Genomic DNA, 5,211 nt, shown 5'->3' with positions numbered 1-5,211 from the left:
CCCTTTCAAAAATGTGCATGGAATGAATGAGCTGGCATTCAAATCTATTATTTTAAAAGCATATTTTCTATTATTATTGGGTCCATTCTGACAAATATTGGGCCCATTCTCTCACTTTTGACCCTTCCTGATTCCCTCATTTCTGGGGGGTGGACTAGATGACCCATGGGGTCCCTTCCAACTCTACGATTCTCTCACCTGCAATTCCGTCACCCGCTTCAGGTTGTACCAATCATACCAGCAGATAAACCGCATTTTCTCCAGTTGATGGTATTTTTTTAGGGGGTAGAAAGAGTGTGGCTTTGTTTTGGAGGTTTTTGTTAGGAAATCCTGACATCCAGTGGATGGGGAACGCTTGACAGCTGACGTTACACGCCCAACATCCACTTAAAAGCCATATGGTACCTTGAAACGCTTCCCCCAAAAGGATTCTGGCACCTGTAGTACTGAGAGCCATTTGGAGACCCCCTATTCCCCTCCCAGAACTACCATTCCCAGAGTTCCCTGGGAAGTTGTGGGCATCTCTTTCGAGAGGCAATGGAGTGCGCCTCTGGGGGTGAAATCAAAGCTTTTCAGCAGCTGCTAGAAGGAAAAATGAAGGAGACGCCTGCGAGAAGCCAAGTTACAGGGAACCAGGCAGAGACCTTCTCGGTGGTGGCACTTTCTTCATGGTGATCCACTACTGTTTTAAGGGACGTCTTGGAATAAGTAGATTTGTTGCTGATCCAAAACACCCACCCACCACACTCACACATGAAAACAAAGACCACAAAGGAATAAGCACACCCTAGGCCAACCCCAACCTCTCTCACCACCAAAGGAACACAAGCAAACAGAAAAGAACCTGCACAAACAACGCTGACACCAAACCCTACATATAGGAAGTAAAATAGAAAAATCGCCACCCAACCCCACCCCCACTCATCTTCCCCCCCTCCACCTCTTTCCCCTTTTCTTCCTAATGTCTCGTCAAATGAAAATGATTTGTAAAAATGTAACATGGGGGGGGGGGACATGAGAGAGAGACATTGCACACTTTTGTAAACCAACAAAATCATAAATAAATAAATAAATAAATAAATAAATAAATAAATAAATAAATACTAGTCATAAAAAAGAGGCCTCCTCACCTGAAGGACATCAAAGCTCACCTGAAGTCCCAAAACAAAACTATCAGATCCTGATCCACACAGATCCATGCATGTATGGAGCGATCTGCGTGGATCTGGATCTGATAGTTTAGTCTTTACGGTTGAAGAGAATCACATGTATAATCGTATGTTTGGGGACATCAGGTGGGCTTTGATGTCCTTCAGGTGAGCTTTGGGGCGTATGGCTGTGGCGTTTGCCTTCCAGGATGGATCATAAGGAAAGGGTTAAAATGGGTGTGATGTGATTGGCCAGTGAGAATGCCAGAGGGGAGTAAAAGTTAGAGTGGGAGGTTTTGAAAGTCAGTTGAGGTTTGGGAGTTGGAGAAGGAAGAGGGGGGAATAGGCAGTGGGTTGGTCAAGTTGTATTGTGAGAGAGTGAGAGGAATTGTTAGGTGGAGTCAGATAGATAGTTGGAATAATCAGTTTAGAGTTGTTAGGAACTAAGATTAAGAAACTGACAAGAGAAAAATAAACTGAAACCATACACTTGTTTCTGCATTTAATAATAAACTTGATTATTTGTTAATGTTAACAACTGTCTGGACTCCTGCTTGGCAGGGGGTTGGACTCGATGGCCCTTGTGGTCTCTTCCAACTCTAGGATTCTATGACTCCGTGTGTCCCCGTGAGAAGCGGGGTGGTGGCAGCAAAGAAAGCAATCACAGTGGTGGCCACATGTGGTGGGAGTGAAAAGATGAAAACATTTTGGGACTTAATATATAATGAACTGAAGAAACTTTTTAAGTATACATTCCCGAAAAAACCGGAGGCTTTTTTATTAGGGATAATAGGGGAGGAAGTAAAAAAGGAGGATCATAAATTATTCCAATATGCTACAGTAGCAGCTAGGATCCTTGTAGCTCAAAAGTAGAAGTCACAGGAGACCCCAACGGTTATGGAATGGCAGGCTAATTTTTTTGAATACACAGAATTAGCTAAAAAGACATATAAAATCCTGGACCAAAAAGGGACAAAGTTTGAAAAAGAATGGGGTAAATTTGTGGCATACATAAGAATTAACTGTAGAAGTTTAAAAGCTACAGCAGGGTAAACATAAATCCTGTGATGTGTATAGAAGTGAATAAGAATCTGTAAGAGAAGATATATATTAAGAAAACCAAGATGAGCTGCAAAGCCAAGATCACAAAGAGAAAGAGAGCTCAAAGTCTGCTCTGGTAGAGGGTTTCGGCTCGTGGTCAGAGGAAGTAGAGCTTGAAGGCTTAGAGAGAACCCATAGCAGAACTTTGGGGCCAGAGTCTTGAGAGAAGCCTAGCCAGAAGGAAGAGTACCGAGAGGAAATTTATTTATTTTGTTAATTTATTGATAATTCTCACTCACACAATATGCCACCCAAAAAGATAAGAAACCCTGTGAGGGAAACAACTTATGAAAGCTCTGAAGGAGAGGAGAATGGAAATCCTCAGAGGGAAGAGCAGAGTTTAGAAAATATAACTAGTATTCAACCTGAGGCAGGAGGTCCAAAATTCTCTGAAGAATTTGAAAAAGTGGAAGCTAGAACAAGAATATAGATTGGAATTGGAAAAGATTAAATCTGCACAGGAGTTAGAAAGAATGCAATTTCAGTTGGAGATGAGGAAACTGGAATTAGCAGCTATGGAGAATCAAAATAATAGTAATAACACCAGTAGTCCAACTCAAGTGAAGGTAGATTTATACACCAGCATTGGGATTACCTCAGAACAACTGAGAAAGAAATTCAGAAGTGTGACTAAAGTGAGGGAGGAGACATCCGCTCAGCTTGGGGCAAAAATCTCAAACTACCTCACAAAATGGTTACAACAGGAGAGGGCAGACTCCAAAAATCAAGAAGTGTTTGCTCTGGAACAATTTTATGAAACAATAAACGGCCAATTAAAATATCTTATAAAGGAAAGACACCCTCAATCACTTCAAGAAGCCGCTAACTTAGCTGACCAAATAAATGAAATAAGGGACCATAGGTTTGATGAACCAAGTTTTGGCGGGAAAGTGTGGGGGACTAACAGAAATAAATTCCAACAAGCAAAGGGAAGCCCCTCTTCAGGGAAACAGGCCATTGTCAAAAGGGCAAAATGACAAGGCCCAAGCCAACACCAGTCTCACTGAGGAGAAAGGGTGGAAAACAAATTATACAAATCCCAAAGAACTGAAATGCTAGGGATGTGGAAAATTTGGTCACAAAAGTTTTAATTGTAGAGCTGGAGGAGAAAAGTCTGGTAATATGAGCCCTCAGAAAAAAAACGTACAGTGGTGCCCCGCAAGACGAATGCCTCGCAAGACGGAAAACTCGCTAGACGAAAGAGTTTTCCGTTTTGGAGGTGCTTCGCAAAACGAATTTCCTATGGGCTTGCTTCGCAAGATGAAAATGTCTTGCGAGTTCCTGCGGTTTTTTTTTCCTTCCCCCCCCCCCTTTTTCTAAGCCGCTAAAAGCCGCTAATAGCGCTAATCCGCTAATCCGTCAATGGGCTTGCTTCGCAAGACGAAAAAACTGCTAGACGAAGAAAATCGCGGAATGGATTCTTTTCGTCTTGTGAGGCACCACTGTATTGCATCAAAGCTGAGGAGAGTCAAGCTAGTCAGGATAGGCCGAAGCCTGCTGAAGTAGTGGAGGCGAAAGTGGCACATTGCTATGCTAGAAAACAAGACAATCTTCTTGTGAAAAATGCTGGGGAAGATATTTGGATTGAAGGGAGAAGATTTCTAGGGTTAAAAGACACCGGTTCATAAGTCACTATTGCCCACCCAGAGATCATCTGTCCCACCAAAATAATTCCAGGGAAAGTTAAGAAATTAAAAGGAATTTCAAAACACCCTGAGGTATTACCAGTTGCAGAAATCCATGTTAAGTTTCAAGATTGGTCAGGAACGTGGCAGGTTGCTATTTCTGAGGGGATTCCCGACTGCTGTGCTGATCGGATGGGATCTCTTAGAGCATGTACAGAGTTCTTTTGTTGTTACTCGCTCCAAGGGGGATCAACAGTTTGTACAGGGCAAATGATATTAATCCTAGGGCCGCTGAATTCATAATGGAAGCTAAGGCCATTAAGTCCTGAGCAATAAAAATGTCCCTCGGGAGGGTTGGATATTGCTCATTGAGATCTTCACAATGCCAAAGAAGGGTCTTTCCAAAAGCAGACATGCCAGATTCCAATCCAGATGTTTCCAGAGCCGATTGATTTCCACACGCCACACTCTCCAGTTGACACTGACTGTTGAGGCAATGCACATCAGCAAGGCCAAAATATCCATCAGGAATGCAGATAACTGGAGGCAGGAAACTAAGCCATCTGACCACCAGGGAGCCTTCTTTCACCCGCAGGGGGGTTTGGAGAGGAGGGGAGCAGGGGAGACATTGGCAGACATCCTGGAAACAAGAGAAGACAAGATGCAGTGAGATAGGGAATAACAAGCATGTCTAGTCATTGAAGGACCTCTTCCCTCCTGCATTCTTCCTTCCATGCCATATGGTGTGATATGACATAAAATTGCTTGGCTTCTAGTGTGAAGGCCGCTCCCAACAAGGCCCTTTCCACATGGCCTAGGGGGCGAGGCCCACACTTACCAGCCCTACTGAAGAAGCTCTTCATGAGGCTGGAGGAACATGGCCTGGTTGTGGGGCATGAAGGCAGCTTCCCGCAAGGCCTTTTTCACCTGGCCTAGGCCCAGATTCACCAGACCCACTGAAGGGGCTCCTCCTGAGACTGGAGGAACATTGCCCGGCTGTGGGGCATGATTCGAAACTTGTGTGGTACTGTATTAGGCTTGTGGTATTAAACGGGAAGCAGCAAATGCAGTATTCCGAAAGGCAGTGAGGTTTTGCGGCACATGCTCTATACTGCTACATGAATTGTGCAAATAGGCAGCAGAGCAGGGTGCCAGGTCCCCCCCTCTGCCACAGGCCCTTCATCTGCTGTATTTTTCTTTGGGTAATATTCCAAATCTCCTGGCTCCTCCTTCTCTGCAGAACCTAAGGGAGCAGCACCAAGTTCACCCTCCAAGATCTCCACCCTTTTAGTTCTTGGGAATCCTGGCTTTGTGATTAGAAAATTTCCCTAAGAACA

The 5,211-nt window shown here is 44.0% G+C and overlaps 1 long non-coding RNA gene across 1 annotated transcript; it reads right to left on the bottom strand.

Moving 5' to 3' along the window:
• Positions 1-1,069: 1,069 nt before the first annotated feature.
• Positions 1,070-2,263, bottom strand: LOC307210573. Its single transcript, XR_013836071.1, has 2 exons — positions 1,763-2,263; positions 1,070-1,695 (listed from the first exon to the last, which is right to left on the bottom strand). It is a non-coding gene; the product is annotated as an uncharacterized lncRNA (long non-coding RNA).
• Between the last annotated feature and the right edge of the window lie 2,948 nt (positions 2,264-5,211).

This window comes from Podarcis cretensis (genome assembly GCF_951804945.1).
Source record: "Podarcis cretensis genome assembly, chromosome: 2".
In the NCBI taxonomy this organism is placed as follows: Eukaryota; Metazoa; Chordata; class Lepidosauria; order Squamata; family Lacertidae; genus Podarcis; species Podarcis cretensis.
Note: the sequence above shows the minus strand (reverse complement) of the source record. Positions and strands in the feature narration are given on the sequence as shown.